This window comes from Pseudophryne corroboree, chromosome 3 (assembly GCF_028390025.1).
Source record: "Pseudophryne corroboree isolate aPseCor3 chromosome 3, aPseCor3.hap2, whole genome shotgun sequence".
In the NCBI taxonomy this organism is placed as follows: Eukaryota; Metazoa; Chordata; class Amphibia; order Anura; family Myobatrachidae; genus Pseudophryne; species Pseudophryne corroboree.
In genome coordinates this window covers 178,686,094-178,710,242 of record NC_086446.1, presented here as the reverse complement: position 1 = coordinate 178,710,242, position 24,149 = coordinate 178,686,094, and the positions used below count along the sequence as shown (strand labels likewise).

Below are 24,149 nucleotides of genomic sequence, written 5' to 3'. Positions count from 1 at the left end.
CCACGGACAAGGATGTCTCTTCTGTGGTGGTTGCAGAGTGCTCATCTGTTAGAGGGCCGCAGATTCGGCATACAGGACTGGGTCCTGGTGACCACGGATGCCAGTCTGAGAGGCTGGGGAGCGGTCACACAAGGAAGGAACTTCCAGGGAGTATGGTCAAGCCTGGAGATGTCTCTTCACATAAATATACTGGAGCTAAGAGCGATTTACAATGCTCTAAGCCTGGCAAAACCCCTGCTTCAGGGTCAGCCGGTGTTGATCCAGTCGGACAACATCATGGCAGTCGCCCACGTAAACAGACAGGGCGGCACAAGAAGCAGGACAGCAATGGCAGAAGCTGCAAGGATTCTTCGCTGGGCGGAAGATCATGTGATAGCACTGTCAGCAGTATTCATTCCGGGAGTGGACAACTGGGAAGCAGACTTCCTCAGCAGACACGATCTACACCCGGGAGAGTGGGGACTTCATCCAGAAGTCTTCCACATGATTGTGAACCGTTGGGAAAAACCAATGGTGGATATGATGGCGTCCCGCCTCAACAAAAAACTGGACAGGTATTGCGCCAGGTCAAGAGATCCTCAGGCAATAGCTGTGGACGCTCTGGTAACACCGTGGGTGTTCCAGTCAGTGTATGTGTTCCCTCCTCTGCCTCTCATACCAAAAGTACTGAGAATTATACGGCAGAAGGGAGTAAGAACAATACTAGTGGCTCCGGATTGGCCAAGAAGAACTTGGTACCCGGAACTTCAAGAGATGCTCACGGAGGATCCGTGGCCTCTACCTCTAAGACGGGACCTGCTTCAGCAGGGACCGTGTCTATTCCAAGACTTACCGCGGCTGCGTTTGACGGCATGGCGGTTGAACGCCGAATTCTAAAGGAAAAAGGCATTCCGGAAGAGGTCATTCCTACACTGGTAAAAGCCAGGAAGGAGGTGACTGCACAACATTATCACCGCATTTGGAGAAAATATGTTGCGTGGTGTGAGGCCAGGAAGGCCCCCACGGAGGAATTTCAACTGGGTCGATTCCTACATTTCCTGCAAACAGGATTGTCTATGGGCCTCAAATTGGGGTCCATTAAGGTTCAAATTTCGGCCCTGTCGATTTTCTTCCAGAAAGAATTGGCTTCAGTTCCTGAAGTCCAGACTTTTGTAAAAGGAGTACTACATATACAGCCCCCGGTTGTGCCCCCAGTGGCACCGTGGGATCTTAATGTAGTCTTGGATTTTCTCAAATCCCATTGGTTTGAGCCGCTCAAATCGGTGGAGCTGAAGTATCTCACATGGAAAGTAACCATGCTACTGGCCCTGGCTTCAGCCAGGAGAGTATCAGAATTGGCGGCTTTATCATATAAGTGCCCATATCTGATTTTCCATACGGACAGGGCAGAACTGCGGACCCGTCCTCATTTTCTGCCTAAGGTGGTGTCAGCGTTTCACCTGAACCAGCCTATTGTGGTGCCTGCGGCTACTAACGAGTTGGAGGATTCCAAGTTGTTGGACGTGGTCCGGGCATTGAAAAATATATATTTCTCTATCGTCCTAAGTGGATGCTGGGGTTCCTGAAAGGACCATGGGGAATAGCGGCTCCGCAGGAGACAGGGCACAAAAAAGTAAAGCTTTACTAGGTCAGGTGGTGTGCACTGGCTCCTCCCCCTATGACCCTCCTCCAGACTCCAGTTAGATTTTGTGCCCGAACGAGAAGGGTGCAATCTAGGTGGCTCTCCTAAAGAGCTGCTTAGAGAAAGTTTAGTTTAGGTTTTTTTCTTTACAGTGAGTCCTGCTGGCAACAGGATCACTGCAACGTGGGACTTAGGGGGAAAGTAGTAAACTCACCTGCATGCAGAGTGGATTTGCTGCTTGGCTACTGGACACCATTAGCTCCAGAGGGATCGAACACAGGCCCAGCCGTGGAGTCCGGTCCCGGAGCCGCGCCGCCGACCCCCTTGCAGATGCTGAAGCGTGAAGAGGTCCGGAAACCGGCGGCTGAAGACTCCTCAGTCTTCATAAGGTAGCGCACAGCACTGCAGCTGTGCGCCATTTTCCTCTCAGCACACTTCACTGGGCAGTCACTGAGGGTGCAGAGCGCTGGGGGGGGGCGCTCTGAGAGGCAAATATAAACCTTATACAAGGCTAAAAATACCTCACATATAGCCCATAGGGGCTATATGGAGATATTTAACCCCTGCCTGACTGGAAAAATAGCGGGAGAAGAACCCGCCGAAAAAGGGGCGGGGCCTATCTCCTCAGCACACGGCGCCATTTTCTGTCACAGCTCCGCTGGTCAGAACGGCTCCCAGGTCTCTCCCCTGCACTGCACTACAGAAACAGGGTAAAACAGAGAGGGGGGGCACATTAATGGCTATATATATATATATATTAAAGCAGCTATAAGGGAGCACTTAATATAAGGATATCCCTTGTATATATAGCGCTTTGTGGTGTGTGCTGGCAGACTCTCCCTCTGTCTCCCCAAAAGGGCTAGTGGGTCCTGTCTTCATTAGAGCATTCCCTGTGAGTTTGCGGTGTGTGTCGGTACGTGGTGTCGACATGTATGAGGACGATATTGGTGTGGAGGCGGAGCAATTGCCAAATATGCAGATGTCACCCCCCAGGGGGTCGACACCAGAATGGATGCCTTTATTTGTGGAATTACGTGATGGTTTATCTTCCCTTAAACAGTCAGTTGAGGACATGAGGCGGCCGGACAATCAATTAATGCCTGTCCAGGCGCCTCAAACACCGTCAGGGGCTGTAAAACGCCCTTTGTCTCAGTCGGTCGACACAGACCCAGACACGGGCACTGATTCCAGTGACGACGGTAGAAATTCAAACGTATTTTCCAGTAGGGCCACACGTTATATGATTTTGGCAATGAAGGAGACGTTACATTTAGCTGATACTACAGATACCGTAAAACAGGGTATTATGTATGGTGTGAAAAAACTACAAACAGTTTTTCCTGAATCAGAAGAATTAAATGACGTGTGTGATGAAGCGTGGGTTGCTCCTGATAAAAAGTTGATAATTTCAAAAAAGTTATTGGCATTATACCCTTTCCCGCCAGAGGTTAGGGCGCGCTGGGAAACACCCCCTAAGGTGGACAAGGCGCTCACACGCTTATCCAAACAAGTGGCGTTACCCTCTCCTGAGACGGCCGCACTTAAGGATCCATCAGATAGAAAGATGGAAGTTATTCAAAAGAATATATACACACATGCAGGTGTTATACTACGACCAGCTATAGCAACTGCCTGGATGTGCAGTGCTGGAGTAGTTTGGTCAGAATCCCTGATTGAAAATATTGATACCCTAGATAGGGACAATGTTTTACTGTCGTTAGAACAAATAAAGGATGCATTTATCTATATGCGTGATGCACAGAGGGATATTTGCACACTGGCATCTCGGGTGAGTGCTATGTCCATTTCAGCCAGAAGAGCCTTATGGACACGACAGTGGACAGGCGATGCGGATTCAAAACGTCACATGGAGGTTTTGCCGTATAAAGGGGAGGAGTTATTTGGAGTTGGTCTATCAGACTTGGTGGCCACGGCTACTGCCGGGAAATCCACTTTTTTACCTCAAGTCACTCCCCAACAGAGAAAGGCACCGACTTTTCAACCGCAGCCTTTTCGCTCCTACAAAAATAAGAGAGCAAAGGGCTTGTCGTACCTGCCACGAGGCAGAGGAAGAGGGAAGAGACACCAACAGGCAGCTCCTTCCCAGGAACAGAAGCCCTCCCCGGCTCCTGCAAAAACCTCAGCATGACGCTGGGGCCTCTCAAGCGGACTCGGGGACAGTGGGGGGCCGTCTCAAAAATTACAGCGCGCAGTGGGCTCACTCGCAGGTAGACCCCTGGATCCTGCAGATAATATCTCAGGGGTACAGGTTGGAATTAGAGACGGATCCTCCTCATCGTTTCCTGAAGTCTGCCTTACCAACCGTCTCTTCCGAAAGGGAGAGGGTGTTGGAAGCCATTCACAAGCTGTACGCTCAGCAGGTGATAGTCAAAGTACCCCTATTACAACAAGGAAAGGGGTATTATTCCACTCTATTTGTGGTACCGAAGCCGGATGGCTCGGTAAGGCCTATTCTAAATCTGAAGTCCTTGAACCTCTACATAAAAAAGTTCAAGTTCAAGATGGAGTCACTCAGAGCAGTGATAGCGAACCTGGAAGAAGGGGACTTTATGGTATCCTTGGACATCAAGGATGCGTATCTACACGTTCCGATTTACCCCGCACACCAGGGGTACCTCAGGTTCATTGTTCAAAACTGTCACTATCAGTTTCAGACGCTGCCGTTCGGATTGTCCACGGCGCCTCGGGTCTTTACCAAGGTAATGGCCGAGATGATGATTCTTCTTCGAAGAAAAGGCGTATTAGTTATCCCATACTTGGACGATCTCCTAATAAGGGCAAGGTCCAGAGAACAGCTGGAGACAGCTTTAGCACTATCTCAAGAGGTGCTAAGACAACACGGGTGGATTCTGAATATTCCAAAATCCCATTTAATCCCGACAACTCGTCTGCTGTTCCTAGGAATGATTCTGGACACGGTTCAGAAAAAGGTTTTCCTTCCAGAGGAAAAAGCCAAGGAGTTATCCGATCTGGTCAGGAACCTCCTAAAACCAGGAAAAGTGTCAGTACATCAATGCACAAGAGTCCTGGGAAAAATGGTGGCTTCTTACGAAGCAATTCCATTCGGCAGATTCCATGCAAGAATATTCCAAAGGGATCTGTTGGACAAATGGTCAGGGTCGCATCTGCAGATGCACCTGCGAATAACCCTGTCACCAAAGACAAGGGTGTCACTTCTGTGGTGGTTGCAGAAGGCTCACCTATTAGAAGGCCGCAGATTCGGCATTCAGGATTGGATCCTGGTGACCACGGACGCCAGCCTGAGAGGCTGGGGAGCAGTCACACAAGGAAGAAACTTCCAGGGAGTATGGACGAGTCTGGAAAAGTCTCTTCACATAAACATTCTGGAACTAAGAGCAATCTACAATGCTCTAAGCCAGGCGGAACTTCTCCTGCAAGGAAAGCCGGTGTTGATTCAGTCGGACAACATCACGGCGGTCGCCCATGTAAACAGGCAGGGCGGCACAAGAAGCAGGAGTGCAATGGCAGAAGCTGCCAAGATTCTTCGCTGGGCGGAGAATCACGTGATAGCACTGTCAGCAGTGTTCATCCCGGGCGTGGACAACTGGGAAGCAGACTTCCTCAGCAGACACGATCTTCATCCGGGAGAGTGGGGTCTACATCCAGAAGTCTTCAACATGTTAATAGACCGTTGGGAAAGACCAATTGTAGACATGATGGCGTCTCGCCTCAACAAGAAACTGGACAAATATTGCGCCAGGTCAAGAGATCCACAGGCAATAGCTGTGGACGCACTGGTAACTCCTTGGGTGTACCAGTCAGTGTATGTGTTTCCTCCTCTGCCGCTCATACCAAAGGTATTGAAGATCATACGGCAAAGAAGAGTAAGAACAATACTAGTGGTTCCGGATTGGCCGAGAAGGACTTGGTATCCGGAACTTCAAGAGATGCTCACGGACGAACCGTGGCCTCTACCTCTGAGAAGGGACCTGCTACAGCAGGGTCCCTGTCTTTTTCAAGACTTACCGCGGCTGCGTTTGACGGCATGGCGGTTGAACGCCAGATCCTAAAAGGGAAAGGCATTCCAGAAGAAGTCATTCCTACCTTGATTAAGGCACGGAAGGAAGTCACCGTGAAACATTATCACCGCATTTGGCGAAAATATGTAGCGTGGTGCGAGGATCGGAAGGTTCCGACGGAGGAATTCCAACTGGGTCGTTTCCTACATTTCCTGCAATCAGGATTATCTATGGGTCTCAAATTGGGATCCATTAAGGTTCAAATTTCGGCCCTGTCAATATTCTTCCAAAAAGAATTGGCCTCTGTCCCTGAGGTCCAGACTTTTGTCAAGGGAGTACTGCATATACAGCCTCCTGTGGTGCCTCCGGTGGCACCGTGGGATCTAAATGTAGTTTTAGATTTCCTCAAATCCCATTGGTTTGAACCATTGAAAAAGGTGGATTTGAAATATCTCACATTGAAAGTGACTATGTTACTAGCCCTGGCCTCTGCCAGGAGAGTATCTGAATTGGCGGCTTTATCTTATAAAAGTCCTTATCTAATCTTCCATTCGGATAGGGCAGAACTGCGGACTCGTCCGCATTTTCTCCCTAAAGTGGTATCAGCATTTCATCTGAACCAACCTATTGTGGTGCCTGCGGCCACTAGCGACTTGGAGGACTCCAAGTTGTTGGACGTTGTCAGAGCCTTAAAAATATACATTGCAAGGACGGCTGGAGTCAGAAAATCTGACTCGCTGTTTATATTGTATGCACCCAACAAGTTGGGCGCACCTGCTTCTAAGCAGTCGATTGCTCGTTGGATTTGTAACACAATTCAACTTGCACATTCTGTGGCAGGCCTGCCACAGCCTAAAACTGTAAAAGCCCACTCCACAAGGAAGGTGGGCTCATCTTGGGCGGCTGCCCGAGGGGTCTCGGCATTACAACTCTGCCGAGCAGCTACGTGGTCGGGGGAGAACACGTTTGTAAAATTTTACAAATTTGATACCCTGGCAAAGGAGGACCTGGAGTTCTCTCATTCGGTGCTGCAGAGTCATCCGCACTCTCCCGCCCGTTTGGGAGCTTTGGTATAATCCCCATGGTCCTTTCAGGAACCCCAGCATCCACTTAGGACGATAGAGAAAATAAGAATTTACTTACCGATAATTCTATTTCTCGGAGTCCGTAGTGGATGCTGGGCGCCCATCCCAAGTGCGGATTATCTGCAATACTTGTACATAGTTATTGTTAACTAATTCGGGTTATTGTTAAGGAGCCATCTTTAAGAGGCCCTTTCTGTTGTCATACTGTTAACTGGGTTTAGATCACAAGTTGTACGGTGTGATTGGTGTGGCTGGTATGAGTCTTACCCGGGATTCAAAATGCCTCCCTTATTGTGTATGCTCGTCCGGGCACAGTACCTAACTGGAGTCTGGAGGAGGGTCATAGGGGGAGGAGCCAGTGCACACCACCTGACCTAGTAAAGCTTTACTTTTTTGTGCCCTGTCTCCTGCGGAGCCGCTATTCCCCATGGTCCTTTCAGGAACCCCAGCATCCACTACGGACTCCGAGAAATAGAATTATCGGTAAGTAAATTCTTATTTTCAAGAACGGCGGGAGTCAGAAAGTCTGACTCACTGCTTATATTGTATGCACCCAACAAGATGGGTGCTCCTGCTTCTAAGCAGACAATTGCTCGTTGGATTTGTAGCACAATTCAACTTGCACATTCTGTGGCAGGCCTGCCACAGCCTAAATCTGTCAAGGCCCATTCCACAAGGAAAGTGGGCTCATCCTGGGCGGCTGCCCGGGGAGTCTCGGCATTACAACTCTGCCGAGCTGCTACTTGGTCAGGGGCAAATACGTTTGCAAAATTCTACAAATTTGATACCCTGGCTGAGGAGGACCTTGAGTTCTCTCATTCGGTGCTGCAGAGTCATCCGCACTCTCCCGCCCGTTTGGGAGCTTTGGTATAATCCCCATGGTCCTGACGGAGTCCCCAGCATCCACTTAGGACGTTAGAGAAAATAAGAATTTACTTACCGATAATTCTATTTCTCGTAGTCCGTAGTGGATGCTGGGCGCCCATCCCAAGTGCGGATTGTCTGCAATACTTGTACATAGTGATTGTTACAAAAAAATCGGGTTGTTATTTGTTGTGAGCCGTCTGTTCAGAGGCTCCTACGTTTGTCATACTGTTAACTGGGTTCAGATCACAAGTTATACGGTGTGATTGGTGTGGCTGGTATGAGTCTTACCCGGGGTTCAATATCCTTCCTTATTGTGTACGCTCGTCCGGGCACAGTGTCCTAACTGAGGCTTGGAGGAGGGTCATAGGGGGAGGAGCCAGTACACACCACCTGATCCTAAAGCTTTATTTTTGTGCCCTGTCTCCTGCGGAGCCGCTATTCCCCATGGTCCTGACGGAGTCCCCAGCATCCACTACGGACTACGAGAAATAGAATTATCGGTAAGTAAATTCTTATTTTCTTGTCTTGAGGGTGGTCATGATGATAGACTTTGAAGCTTGGCAGGAGCCATGTTTGTGGATTGTTTGTTTTTTTCCCTCCCCTTTTAGTTCAAATTAAAACTTATAAGGGTCTGATATCTCCAAAATTTACGAAAGAAGGCGGTAAGTGGAAACGCTGTCTAGCACCCTCCTTTTCCACTTTCTTATCAGACAAAATCAGTTTGTGCAGTCTCTGCGCAGCCCAGGACTTACTCTTCCAGTGCGATTGAATCCTGATAGGGGCCGGAGCTGACGTCAGACACCCTCCCTGAAAACGCTTGAGCCATCCTGCGTTTTTCCGGACATTCCCTGAAAACGGTCAGTTTACACCCACAGACGGCCTCCTCCTGTCAATCACCTTGCAAACGCCCATGCGAATGGATAATTTGCACCATCCCGTCGCTGTCCACCGATGCCTGTTGTAGCCGTCCGACGCGCCTGCGCATTGCGGTGCATGCGCAACTCTTATCTGATCGCCCTCTAAGCGAAATCACACAGCAGCGATCAGATCTGAATTAGGCTCTATGTTATCACCACAGATTAATATGTAAGAGCCTTTTTAGTGAATTGGGGAGTGTGAGTGGAAGAGAGAGATCTCCTTATGGGGCATATTTATCTATGAATATTTGCAGGATATCTGCCGAAAATACCCAGGGGTACACACAAATATTAAGTACCTTATATACTCGAGTATAAGCCGACTTTTTCAGCACTTTTTTTTTGTGCTGAAAAAGCCCCCTCGGCTTATACTCGAGTCAGTGCAGGGAGAGCAGTGTGAAGGAGGGACACGGAGCGCACAGCGTGTGCCTCTCCTGTGTCCCTCCTGCATCTCCGGCGGCAGCCGCGGGTCTATTAAAGGAAGTACCTGTTCGTGAGCTCTGATTGGCTCACGAACTGGCACTTCCTTTAATAGACCCGCCGGAGATGCAGGAGGGACACAGGAGAAGCGCGTGCTGTGCGCTCTGTGTCCCACCTACAGAAGACAGCGACGGAGGGTAAGTAACAGGCACTTGGGGGGGGGGGGGGCATATGTGGCACTGAGGGGACTTATCTGGCACTATGAGGGGGCATATCTGGCAGCATGAGGGCATATCTGGCACATCAGGCACTGTGGGGGCATATCTGGCACTGTGGGGCATATCTGGCAGCATGAGGGCATATCTGGCACTGTGGGGCATATCTGGCACATCAGGCACTGTGGGGGCATATCTGGCACTGTGGGGGCATATCTGGCAGTATGAGGGCATATCTGGCACTGTGGGGCATATCTGGCAGCATGAGGGCATATCTGGCACATCAGGCACTGTGGGGCATATCTGGCAGTATGAGGGCATATCTGGCACTGTGGGGCATATCTGGCAGTATGAGGGCATATCTGGCACTGTGGGGCATATCTGGCAGTATGAGAGCATATCTGGCACTGAGGGCTGTGTACTGCTAGAGCTGCATTTCCCACTCTAGGCTTACACTCGAGTCAATAAATTTTCCCAGGTTTTTGTGGTAAAATTAGGTGCCTCAGCTTATATTCGGGTCGACTTACATCCGAGTGGTACCGTATATACTCGAGTATATGTATGGAGGACCGCAGCAGATATCAGAGATCCTCCATTTTTAATTGCAAAAGTAGCCCCCATAGGTTTCTGTTGGTGCTGCTAAAGTGCTGAATTTACTAATTAATCTACAGATGGTGTTAGCTGTTTTAGTCTTTGGGCTACAAATAGCAAAGTTTACCATGAGATGTATCCATAGGATGACTGCGCATGCACCGTAGTGCGTCTGCTGCCCGGACCTGAAAATAAAGTAATCGCATACATATTTCATATGCTCCTCTCCTGTCTGTGGATTTGTTTTGTAAAACATCTTGACAGACCTTAAGTTCTTATTGCTACGATAAGAAAGTATAATTATCTGGTCTAAAACTCAATAATTAATAAATGTGCCCATTCAAAAATAGAATACCTTTTACATATACTTTAATACACACAAGAAAGGTAAGTATTTAAAGCTACATACTTTGTGTGTCTCCTGGGGAAATCTTAGGAACACAGGGCCTGATTCTGACTTGTAAGTAAAGCAAAAACAAGCAAGCAATACCACTTTTCCATCAAAAACTCAAAGCTGACCTGGGTTTCCGTACACTATTTCAATCCAGGTAAGACTCCATTTAGACTGCACCTTCGACCCAAGTTATTCCCAGGTTAGCCCCGATTACACTGAGGTTGGGGGACAGGCTGTCAGCATGTGGCGATGTATTGCACAGACTAAGCAGCAGTGCAGGTAACAGTGAATTGATGAATGTGCGTGGCGTCCATTTAATGCACAGAGGAGGCCAGAGTGCTGGGCTTGCCACCATTGTGATGTGGAGCAGCGCCAGTGAGAGGGCTTGACCTAATGGGAGGCCACGCCCTTGGGTCCCGACAAAATGGACTGCACCCATACTTAGTGTGAATGGTGGATATTGATGGGTAGGCGCCACAGTGGGTACAGGTTAAGTACCGGGTCTGACCCGGCTTAGAACCATGTTCCAAATGTTAAAAAAAGGGTATTACCATTTCTTGGCTACATGCAAAATCAGCCAGTGTTTATACTGCACAGACTCAATACAAATGTATTTGCCTCCCTTGCATGGCAACGTGGTTTGTTCCAGACAGAAAGTTAGTTGTTGTTTTTTCTTTACTTACAAATAATAATCTAGCCCACAGTGCATGTGTTTACATTTATGTATAAGCAATACTTTGTGTGTCACAGTTTACAGCATCCATGAAGCAACAGCTCAGGTTCTTAATCTCTTCTAAATACAAGTGTGTTCGGCCATGTTTTCTAAACCGAAATTTACAGACAATGCATCTTGAATAGAGTGGTAGCGTTTACTGAGTAAACATATTATTAAGGCTGAACAATATAAAGCTACCCAAGGTCCATGAAAATTTTAGTACTTACTGTACAATGTTGTATGTCCCTGAATTTGAAAATGTGGTGTCAATAAACCTAAAAATGTAGCTGCACTTCCATTTAAATGTATTAGGTAAGGATTTTGTCTGGTCTTCAATACTGTTTGCTCGGGTAGAAAGTTTGCATACAAGAGGTTGGGCCTCGGCACCCAGCTGCTTGGCAAGATAGCTGAAACATGCATTGTATTGCAAAATACCAGTTCTGCAGAAGTATCTCTAGTAAGATAATGAAAAGGCATTAAAACGTAAATTAAAGATATTAAACATGTTGTGTTTAATAATCTTTTCCAGTTCACTTTTATATTAAAAAATAAATATTGCCTGTTTATGTTTCGGTATGTATGTACCTATTTATATTTCTTTTTCATCCACTAGGGGTCACTGGAGTACTCTTGGGATATGGACGGCTTAGCAGAAACAAAGGCACTGAATATTTAAATTTAGAACTCTCCACCCCTCCATATCCCAGAGTACCTCAGTGTACGACCTCAGTGTTTTTTCCGTGCTCAAAGCACTAACAACGGCTTGTGGGAGTTCCCACACTTTGTGGAAGATTTTTATTAATTTTTCATTTTTACTTTTTACTTTTTATTATAGCACATCCCTTCCCAGTTTATTGAAAAACATGGGTCCGGGATAGTGCCGCTGCAGCACAGCGCATGGCGTGTCGGTCCTCACAAAGAGCACCCTCACAGCCACAGGCCCACTGGCCTGCAACAGCTGGACAGAACTTACATAAAGAAGCCCCGTCACAGCCATAAAAAAGTGATCAAAGAGCTGGACGGAGCTTACAGAAAGAAGCCCCGTCACAGCCATGAAGAAGGGATCAAGCAGCTGGACGGAGCTTACACATAGAAGCCCGTCGCAGCTACGACCAGAGAGCTCTGAGCGTAGAAGCCCGTCGCATAAGGTATGCTGGGGAAAACGGGGCGGTCAGCGCAGGCGGCCGCCCCGCTGTGTGGGGTCCGTTAGATGTGCCCGTTTAGCAGCCGCTCCGTCCAGCACTCCGTCTGCCGCTTCGTTCTCCCGACCTAGGCGCCAGGCGCGCCGTCAGCGCTGTATAGGAAGTGCAGCGCCCAGAGGGGAGACCCGCTGCAGCTTGGCTAGCGACAGCGGCCCGGCAACCGTCCTCCGCTACTTTGCAATGTCTCTCGCCTCCCTGCAGTGAGCGTCCCGGCTCACCGCTAACACTACAGGGAGTACAGACAGGGGGAGGGACGGACACCCGCCGCACAGACAACAGCGGTGCTCTCACAGACCCGGTAGCAACGCCGCGCTCCGGCCAGCGATCTCTGCTGCTCGGGGCTATGGTCCTCCGCCTCCCTGCAATAAGCTTCCCAGCTCCCCGCTGAGACACAGCGCTACAGGGAGTACAGGGAAGGGGGAGGGAGTGGGGGATCTGGCAGATTACTGCGTGGCTGCAGCTGCCAGATGCTACAAGTGTAATAGGCTGTTTAGCCTATATATATTTATCTATAGAAGTTATTAATATTAACAGATATCTATAGAAGATATTAAAGGCAGAGCTTATATTAAATGTCACCTGCCTGTGATTGTATTGTAGCCTGCATGTGATTATCAACTGGCTGTGATTATCAGTGTATACTAGACTGTGATTATCAGGGGCAGCGGGTATTGTAATTTCTCCTATAAGTTACAATGTAAGAATGGCATGGGGGCCATTTTTATTCATGTTTCCTGTTTCTGCCATAATTCCAGAACATTCCTACACTACATCTCTTCGCCACCGGAGGCGCAGGGGTGTTAGTGGGAAATTTGGTTCAGGTTTCACATAGGGCCATGTAAACTGTATTTAGCCATAAATATATTTAGCCATAAATATATATATATATATATATATATATATATATATATATATTTATTACGCACTTTAAGTACACATTTTACTAATTAGTGCAAGTGTCTGTCCTTTGGCTATTGTGGTGTCTGTCTGTATAAGGAGTAAGCCTCCAACACAGACTAAATAGAAGGTTTACTATAATGTCTGTACATAAACAAATTCTGTTGGTTTGTACGTTTCCACTCCGGAAGCAGGGTCAGTCCCAGATCCTATGTTAAGCATAATTCCGCTCGACAGGAGCGGTAAAATCGGAGTCTCAAAAGTTACTCCGCCTGCTCTAACAAAGGATTCTCAGTCTTTCCAAAGGTCCAATTTCCCTTTGGGTATCAGGGTGTTAATTTAACTGGTCTTATAATTTAATCTGACAATTATATGTCAAACCTCACAGCGGTACCTACGACTGAGAAGGGTACATTAGACCAGCAGTCAGATAGTGCGGGGTTTTGACAACCATACATTGCTAATAACAGTGAGTCAGTGTCTCAAATTTTACAGACATTATGTAGACTCTAACATCTAATCTGTCAATTTTCATAAACAACAGATTTTCAATGAGTTATTATTTAAAATATCTGACTAACAGTTAACTCTATTTACCCGTTTCCACATCTAAATGGGACAATCCGTCATTGGTGAATTCGTCTGTGACAAACATTATAAACAGGATACATTTGGGTCACTAGACGCTCTATGTATGGAAACAATGACGATCACTGTTAATAAAAAGCTGCAGAGTATCTCTGTAAAGCTTCTGCTGACACGATTCTCGCTTTTCATCGTCGCTAGTGTCACCAAAACAAGGCCAGAAGTTGTTTGGTCCTAAATTTGATATTCAAACAAAAATACTTTGGCCGACGTTTAATAATCCCTTTAGACTTCAGTCTTTTCAAGGCTGTGGTACAAAAACAGTCACGACTTGTAACGCCAGGGTGCTAAAGTCAACAAGCCAGTGGCTTAACGGCCTCTCAGGCCATCTATAATTTCCAATTGTGGAAGCGCCCCTTTACACGTGACATTTGCCGGTTTCCAAACATCCACTCATGGATGTATCGGCTATTTACATCTGCTGGTTTCACCTGTTTTTATTTCCACACCTGGTACACCAACAGAGTCAGGGTTACTTATTCCCCTCTGTTTGGGGTACCGAAGCCGGAGGGCTCCGTCGCAGTCTCAATCAGCAAGTCACTTACTACAGTTGGAAATGGATTTACTCCAGTTAGTACTTGCATATTTCAAGCCACAAGATTGCATGCTTGCGCTTGATCTTTACAATGCGTATTTACCCATTCCGGTTTGGTCACCGCATCACAGGTTCTTGCGTTTTGCAATACGCCACAACCATTAACCATTTCAGGTTCTACCGTTTGGCCTCTTGTCAACGCCTCGGGTATTCACCAAAGTGATGTTGGTGACAATAGCTCATTTCAGAGCCCTGGCGGTGACAATCGTTCCATACTTAGACGATCTGCTCATAAGAACTCTGTTTCAACAGAAGTTCCTCTTACTTGCGCTACTAACGTACACCACGGTGGCAGGTCAAGTTCAAAAACAATCGCATCTAATTCCGTCTGAACGACTTCAGTTCCTAGGTAAGATTATAAATACGGTAAATTAAAGAGATTTACCTACTACACCAGAAATAAAATATACCATCTAGTACAATTAGTGCAAAAGCCACGCACACTAGGGGTACATTGGTGTATTCGCCTTTTAGGAACAATGATGTGTTTTCAAAGCGCTTTAGTTCGCCGGGTTTCAGGGCGAGGGTGTATATACTCTAGACGAGAGTCTCAGAGGTTGAGGAGTTGTAGTTAAAAATATCAGCGACAGGGGTTCTAAAACGGATCACGACAGATTGCTGTCTATAAATGTCCTGGAACTCCGTGCAATTTACAATGCACTACATGCTTCGCTTTCAGTCTGTCCAAGTGCAGTCAGACAACGCAACGGGAGTTGCATACACAACAACCAGGGAGGACCAAAAAGCCGCATGGCAATGCGGCAGGTAGCTCGAATCCTCAATTACCCAGAACACCATTAGGTGATGTTGTTTACGACGGGAGTGGTCATCTGTTAGACAGATGATCTCACCCGTCGGGATTTTTATCCATAAAACTGGGCATTAAATCCAGAGGTGTTTCATATGTGAATCCACACTTGGGGTTACCCTCAGGTATACATGATGGCATCTCGCCACAATTACAAACGCTCAGTATGTGTACAGAACGACAGATCACAAGGGCAGTGGCGGTGGAGGTTCTCACATTCGTGTGGTCATACAGCCTCGTGTATCTGGCTTCACCATTTTCCGCTGCTCTCTCTCTCTCCGTTGCTAAAACGGATCATAAGACAGTTCGTCACAGTCATACTAGTGATATCTCATGGGTTTCGGAGAAATTGCTTCTCGAAGCTCCAAGGAATACTTGCACACGATCTTGGCCCCTCATAATACGACCAACCTGTTACAACAGGGACCGTTCTTTTACCCCTATTTACCTATGTACCGCGGCTGCGGTTGACGGGGTGGGGGGTTCAGACCGCCCTCTTAAGAAAAGATATAGGGCATTACAGTATCGGTTATACCAACCATGTTACGAGCTAGAAAGCCGCTTACGGCAGCTCATTATTACACAATTGGGTGTGCCTATATATGTGGGTGTGAAGCTCAGAAGTTTCCGACATCATCTTTCAAGTTACCCGTATTCTGTTATTTACAGACGGGGTGGGATGGAGAACTGCGTTTATCTGCACTGAGGGTGCAGGTATTTATGTGGTCAATTTATTTTCACAGACGTTTGAATCTATTGCGTCGGTACACACCTTTTTTACAAGGTGTCATCAAAGTGCAGCCTCCATTTATCCCACCTACAGCGCCATGCGCCTTGAAGCTGGGTTCAGATTTCTTACAGTTTTCATATTTTGAACCCTTACAACAAATGGGGATTAAGTTTCTCACTTGGAAAACGTTTTTCTTCTAGCCGTAGCTTCGGCAAGGGTTTTGTTTTCATATTTGGGTGCCTTGTATTCCAAGCCACCGTATTTGAGTTTTCTCATAACAAAGCAGAACTTCGGACCAATTCCGATTTCTTATTCTTCACATCAATAAACCAATAGTGGTTCCTGTGTTGACAGCACATTCTAGAATTCTGAATGTGGTACACGCATTACGCGTCTATATGTCCCGAACGTCTACAATACGTAATACGTATACGTTGTTTGTTATCTATGATGCTGCCAACTGGGGTTAGCCAGTTTCTCAGCAGACATTATCCAGTTGGATAAAAATGACTACAAGTCAGGCTTACTTTAAGGCTAAGTTAGTCGCCTATGTCAGTAATAGCTCATCCCATAGGTTCTGTGGGAATGTCATGACCAGCTGGTCGTGGAGCGTCTACGACGCGGCTACATAGCCTTCAGTGCACACGTTTGTGCGCGTTTACTCGTTATGAAACGGTTGCGGCATCAGCATCTAGCTTTGGCCGTCTACTGTTACAGGTGTCAAACAGCTCTCCCGCCCACGAGGGAAGCTTTGGTACGTCCCAAGAGTACTCCAGTGACCCCTAGTGGATGAAAAAGAAAATAGGATTTTGGTACTTACCAGGTAAATCCTTTTCTTTGAATCCATAGGGGGCACTGGACGCCCACCCAGAGCAGTTTTACCTGGGTTGTTTTAAGCTCAGATGAGCTTATGGTAACACATTTTACCGGGGTTGTATTAAGCTCAGAGGAGCTTATGGTAACAATTTTTCACCGATTGGTTAAAATTATAAAGGTCTATCGGTTATGGTGTCAACTGTTTAGTTGACAGTAACGTTATGGGTCAACTTTGTTGTTGTCCGTTATATTATAGGAATTCTCCATTGTCAACCTCTCTATAGTTCTTGTTCGCTCAGTAAAAAACACTGAGGTCGTACACTGAGGTACTCTGGGATATGGAGGGGTGGAGAGTTCTAAATTTAAATATTCAGTGCCTTTGTTTCTGCTAAGCCGTCCATATCCCAAGAGTACTCCAGTGCCCCCTATGGATTCAAAGAAAAGGATTTACCTGGTAAGTACCAAAATCCTATTTTTGTTATGCATCTGGTGTGTAAATGTGAGTTTACATGGAGCTTTTCCATCTGTAACTTTCATTAATATTTCATGAAACAATTACCCCTTCATGGTTAAAAAAAGAAAGTTCTGGCAAAAGAGCATCATGACCATATTCATTCTGATTTATTTTTTTTAAATACATTTGCATTGTACAGTAAGCACTAACATTTCCGTAGGCCTAACATTTATTCAATCTTACTTAAATATTATAAACAATTTACCAGTTAGTAATTTCCTTTTTTGACATTCCTTAATGATGACAAAACGGGTATTAATGGTTCATAATTGTTCTTACTTATTGCATGGATAGTATATTCCTCAGTTATGTGACTCGTGGTTCTTCTCGGTATATATGAGAGATGATTCCACAAAGATGTGGCTTTATCCTTCTGTTGAGAATCCTGTCTATTATATAACAGCATGTTTTAGGATAAGAGACAGCAACTAATTATATAATTATGCTGCATAGCATTGCAGGCCATTGTGAATGAAGAGATGTCACACTTTCTGGGATAAACATAACCATTTAAAGTGCACTGAAAATCAATTTTTGTGTTCTGGAGCAACTGCTCTTACCACCATCATCATCATTATTATATAGATAATTTGGTCTAAAACAGTGGCCACCTATTCTTGGAAATTTGGGACACTTGCAGATACCCCAAAGCACTTAGGGATGAATTTAATTTCCTGCGAACTTGGTTGCACAATGTTTAACCATAGCTAAAACCAACATGCGTGACTCTTTGCTATTCGATTACAAATCTATTTTAACATATATTTCAGTGTGAGTTACCAATTTTTTGTTCGCACCTTCAGACAGGGTGAAAACTATGGACGACTCCTTATTTTAATGTAGAAATAAAAGGACACAATGTAGTACCTCTGGGATACACCTCCCAATGTTTAATGCAATTAGAGTTTTGTAAAAAGGATAATTAGGAGAGTATATCCAATAATGATGTGTTATTTCCTCTATAAAGCAGAAAATTGGGGGTAAATGATGTGGGACATGTTGGTTGGGGCATTAATCGGATGGGAAATGAGTTTTTGAACTTGTAGATGGGATTTGCTAGTGGTTTTTTTTTTTTGGGGGGGGGGGGGGGGGTTAAACTTTTTACAAACTTTCATATAAAAACTCAAAATATTACTTTTAGGGACATTTAATATACTCCAAAAACGTATTAACATTTTTATAGTGCACACAATTTGTTAAGCAGCACTGAACAGAGAATATTTCAGTCAATCACATCACCCCTGTGTTATATTCCGGGTGTACTACCTTACACCATACCGATGCTCAGGACCATACTGGCGCTGGGATCCAGACCGCCGAAATGCCGGCAGTGGGGCGGTCGTAAAAGAGCCCCTTGCGGGCACGGTACACTATTTATTCTCCCTCCAGGAGTGTCGTGGACACCCCAAGAGGTAGAATAGTTGTCTGGTTCCCGGCGCCAGGATCCCAACAGCCGGGATATCGAGTGCCTCCCTTATAGTCCCTACCATACGCATAAACACATAAACTAGGGCAGTAGTTCTCAAACTGTGTGCTGTGGCACCCTGGGGTGCCTCGGTACACTTGCACGGGTGCCTTGGATTGGTGGACCAGGACCTCTGGGATTTCAATACATGGGTGGATGATAAGCTCTCACGCCTTGGCCAAGACCTCCTGTGCACAATGAATGGGCTGGGCTTCACACAGGTCATTCCTTCTGCCACACATAAAAGTGGTCACACTCTTGATCTTGTCTTTCAGATTGGATTAGAAGTCACTGACCTAAAAATAAACCCAGTCATCTGGTCAGACCAAGACTCCCTTTGGTTCTCAGTTGCAACCCCTCAAATAAAATCTCTGCCCGTGGAGTTGACCAGTTATCGTCCAAGGAGGGGTATGACTCCCCAGGCTCTAACAGCAAATCTGGATCTCTCTGCTATACTGGGTGCCTGTGAAGATCCCTGTTCCCTAGTGTGTTAATATAATAGGGATGTTATGGCTGCAATTGATATTACAGGTTGAGTATCCCATATCCAAATATTCCGAAATACGGAATATTCCGAAATACGGACTTTTTTGAGCGAGAGTGAGATAGTGAAACCTTTGTTTTTTGATGGCTCAATGTACACAAACTTTGTTTAATACACAAAGTTATTAAAACTATTGTATTAAATGACCTTCAGGCTGTGTATATAAGGTGTATGTGAAACATAAATGAATTGTGTGAATGTACACACACTTTGTTTAATGCACAAAGTTATAAAAAAATATTGTCTAAAACTACCTTCAGGCTGTGTGTACAAGGTGTATTTGTAACATGAATGCCTTCTGTGCTTAGATTTAGGTAACATCACCATGATATCTCATTATTGTATGCATTTATTCCAAAATACGGAAAAATCCGGTATCCAAAATACCTCTGGTCCCAAGCATTTTGGATAAGGGATACTCAACCTGTATCTCCCCTGTGCGTATAAGACCTCGTAAAACACAACGTCGAGCTCCCTGGTTCGACAACAGTGTTAGTGAGCTCAAGAAAAGGGGCGTATACTGGAAAGACGATGGAGGAAGACTAACCTAGTGTATGACAAAATAAAACTAATAAAGCATAACGAAGAATATCAATCAATAATCGCCCGTAAGAAATCACAGTTTCTGTCAAAAGAGATCGCGGCAGCAAACAATAGGCCAGCTCAACTTTTCCGCACAGTGGAGATGCTTTGCAAGCCAGCATGCCTGCAGACTGATGAAACCCTCTCCCAGGCAAGATGCAACGAGTTTGCAAACTTCTTTGCAGATAAAATATCCACCATTCGGGCTGGAATCTCCACAGTGCCATCAAAGGAGTGTCAAACTACAAAACCTGCCAATATAAGCCACCTGCCTTCATGGACCAGCTTTAACCCAGTAGATGTAAAGGACATTGCTGAAATTGCTCGGATTTTGCGTCCCACCCACCACCTGTGATCTGGACCCTGCCTAAACCAAGCTTCTAATAGGTTGTATGGATATAATTGGTCCTGTCTTTGCAAAAATTGTTTAATGCTCCTTGCAGACAAGCATATTTCCTGGACCCCTAAAGGAAGCAATTGTTAGACCTCTTCTTAAAAATCCTAATTTAGATCCCGACTGCATGACCAACTATAGACCGGTATCAAACCTTCCTTTTCTAGGAAAGGTTATTGAGAAAGTGGTTGCAAATCAACTGGAAACTCACCTGACAACCCATGATATCTATGATCCATTCAGGATTCAGGAGAAGACATAGCACTGAAACAGCCCTGGTGTGTGTGTGTGTTAAATCTTCTGATGGCAAGAGACAGAGGTGACTGTTCAATATTAATCCTTCTGGATCTCTCTGCAGCATTTGATACCGTATACTATGGGCTTCTGATTGAGCGACTGATACATTTTTGTGGACTGGATGGCACAGTTCTAAGCTGGTTCAAATACTCTCTGTGACCTGTCTGGGAGAAATTATCGTCTGGATTACTGTATACTCATCACCACCAGTGCCATTGCCATGTGGTGTCCCACAAGGTTCTATACTATCCCCCAGTATGCATGCTCCCGCTGGGTGAAATAATCGGGCGCCATGGGCTAGTCTACCACTGCTATGCAGATGATACACAACTGTACTTGTACTTGATACACAACTGTACAGTCCGGGCACTGATAACCCAATAGCAACCCTAAATGGCTGTCTAGCTGAACTCCAGGAGTCGTCGAGTGCCAGTTGGCTGCAACTGAACCCGGATAAAACAGAGGTCTTTATGATAGGACCGCAACATCAAAGGACAAAACTGCAGCGTAGCCAACCAACTGGACTTACACTCGGGGATTCAGAATTACAAACCACTGATCGTGTGGCGTTGTCCTGGATGGTGGCTTGACACTTAAAAAAAAGATATCAGCCACAATCAAATCCTCATTCTTTCACCTGAGGAACATAGCCAGAATCAGGCACTTAATTCCCTCAGATGATCTGCCAAAAGTCATCCATGCATTTGTATCATCTCGATTAGACTACTGTAATGCCCACTACCTTGGTCTCCCAGCAAAAGAATTGCACCGCTTACAGCTGGTGCAAAACACAGCTGCCAGGCTGTTAACCGACCAGCCCTGTTCTAGCCACATAACACCCATACTCTACGCCCTTCACTGGCTGCCTGTAAGATGACGAATCATCTTCAAGATTGGCTTACTGAGTTTCAAAGCACTACATGACCAGGCCCAAGATACCTGAAGCAGCTACTGAACCCATACTGCCCCACTCGATTACTGCGATCTGTAGATGAAGGACTTTTAGAAGTACCTAGAATCTCCCGTAAGTCATCTGGTGGTCGAGCTTTCAGTCATGCTGCTCCGACTCTGTGGAACTCACTTCCCCGCACAGTGCGAGAGAGCCCAACTATAGAATCCTTCAAAAGTAGACTCAAGACTTTCCTTTTTACTCAAGCATTCCCATAAATGTCCCTTTAGTATCTCCATGCTTCTGTATTTTATGAAAAGCTGTTCTGTACTTCATTATTTTCTGTACTATATTATTCTACGTATCTGTGAAGCGCCTTGAGTCCTAATGGAGAAAGACCGCTATATAAATAAAATTATTATTATTATTATTAATGCAAATTATTATGGCCAATGAAATAGCCAAAACCAGTGCTGGTGGCTGTCAGTCATAAAATATGTGGACAAACAGAAGCAAATCTTGTCCCTCAGTACACAATTGAACGTAAGGATGACATTAACACAATTTTCTTAATTTAATATTTATTTGTAAATTTTTCAATACGAAACTCCACACATATTCATGGAAGGCAATTAAATCCATTACATTATTTCTGTGAGACAGAAATGCTATCCACTATGCCAACCATGCTTAAATAAACATGCTGGCTCATATTTTTCCATCACTTATCAAAGTTAAAAAAAAAAATCAACCATTTGACGCTATTTAACTACTTCCAATACTTTGCGTACGGCCCCTAACAGCCTTCTACAATGCCCTGCTATCTTATTTTCCACATTTTTGGGGGTTCTCGATAATATCCCCACACTTTTATTTACTTCACATAGGTCATACACTGCAGAATTACCACCTGTCGTTGCTGTGATGTCACTATTTGCCGTTTAAGTAAATTGCGCAGGTTAACAATATCCTGTGAAGTGTGCATTATTAATGTAATGTGGGAAGTCACACTACGGAGCCCACGGCTAATTGAATTCGCCCTCTAGTTGTAGTGTATGCGTGCACTACAAAACATGTTGTGCCTCATCTTGTGGAAATGGCAATGGATAACTAACATTGTTATTTGATTTTCACGCTATTAAAAGTCATCTTGAAAATGTTTCCATGGACTGAGATCAAGCAAAAAGGACACACTGTTGAGTAAAAAATTTGGATGTTTCTGTATTTAAGTATAATAATAATAATAATAATAATAATAATAATAATAGAAATTTGAATTTTATAAAATGCAAAAAGGGCCATCTTTGAAATTGCAGTAGATGGTCAGAGGGGAAGGCTCTTATGGGCCCTACAGACATGCCGAGCTGCCCGACGGCGGATACGGCCGACGAGCGACCCGGCGGCGGGGGGGGGGCAGTGACGGGGGGAGTGAAGTTTCTTCACTCCTCCCGTCACGCGGCTCCATTGAAGTGCAGGCATATATGGACGAGATCGTCCATATTGGCCTGCATGCACAGCCGACGGGGGACCAGCGATGAACGAGCGCGGGGCCGCGCATCGTTCATCGCTGGAGCCTCCACACTGAAAGATATGAACGAGTTCTCGTTCATTTATGAACGAGATCGTTCATATCTTTCAAAAAAATCGGCATGTGTGTAGGGCCTATTAGGATGGGTGTGGGGGGGATCCGTTTCATTTCCGACGTCGAAATCCTGACAGCCACGGTGTGGGTTCTTTCTAGTTGTGAGACAGGCTTGACTAGTATTGGTAAAGCAGGATTGTAATTGGCCCATTGTTGAGTTGTGTCAAAGCTTATGGCCCTCATTCCGAGTTGCCGTTTTTCGCAGCGCAGCGATCAGGTGAAAAATCAGCATTTATGCGCATGGTACGCAGCGCGCATGCGCTAAGTACTTTCACACAAAAGTTTCAGTTTTACAGAAGCTCGAGCGACGTTTTTCAATCGCTCGAGTGTTCGTAGTACGATTGACAGGAAGTGGGTGTTTCTGGGCGGCAACATGGCGTTTTCAGGGAGTGTGCTAAAAAATGCAAGCGTGCCAGATAAAAACGCAGGAGTGGCTGGAGAAACGGGGGAGTGGCTGGCCGAACGCAGGGCGTGTTTGTGACGTCAGACCAGGAACTGAACAGACTGCTGTCAAGAGTAGGTCTGGAGCTACTCAGAAACGGCATGAAATTTTTTAGTAGCAATTCTGCTACTCTTTCGATCGCACTTCTGCTAAGCTAAGATACACTCCCAGAGGGTGGCGGCTTAGCGTGTGCACTGCTGCTAAAAGCAGCTAGCGAGCGATCAACTCGGAATGAGGGCCTATGACCTACCAGTTGCAAAGAAAAAAAAATCACTATGTTCGCCTTGTACTTTTCCTACTACATAGCTCAGCTAATTTTTTTTATTTTTGACATAAAGAAATTATTTTATTTTATTTTAGTATTTACAATGTAGTATTTTTTTCTTTTCAGATTTGTATTAGCTTCCTTACTCCTAGGAGTTGTGCAGCCCTGGGAGCATGTTGTTTCAGCAATACATCCATGTGCTGGATTTAAGCCCTGTGGTGCTGGATTTAAGCCCTGTGGTGCTAGGAAAAACTTGTGTGTTCATGGCGCAGAATTGAATTACCCATTATTTGATGTTTGGAAACAAGAAGAAGTCACATGGGGCCAAATCTGGAGAATGTGGCAGCAATTCGTAGCCCAATTCCACCAATTTCGCTGTGGCGACATGGGTCGAGTGTGCCGGTGCATTGTCGTGGTGGAACAGCACTTTTTTCTTCGCCAAGTGGGGTCATTTTCTCTTTAATGCATCGTAGAATCTGCCCAATAATTGAGCATAATACTGCGCTGTGATTGTTCTTCCCTTTTCCAGATAGTCAATGAAGGTTATGCCTTTCGATTCCCAGAAAATGGTGGCCATGACCTTTCCGGCCGATGGA

General features: G+C 45.6%; 1 protein-coding gene across 5 annotated transcripts in view; it reads left to right on the top strand.

The window, feature by feature from the left end:
- The window catches only part of ERLIN1 (ER lipid raft associated 1), a 66,331-nt gene that overhangs the window by 6,023 nt on the left and 36,159 nt on the right, over positions 1–24,149 (top strand). The window contains exon 1 of one of the 5 annotated variants that reach the window (XM_063958639.1): positions 11,590–11,974. The exons of the other annotated variants lie outside the window; for them this stretch is intronic. The gene's annotated coding sequence lies outside the window, so the exon portion shown is untranslated. Of the gene's footprint in view, positions 1–11,589; positions 11,975–24,149 lie in introns of those variants that run through there. 5 annotated transcript variants of the gene reach the window in all.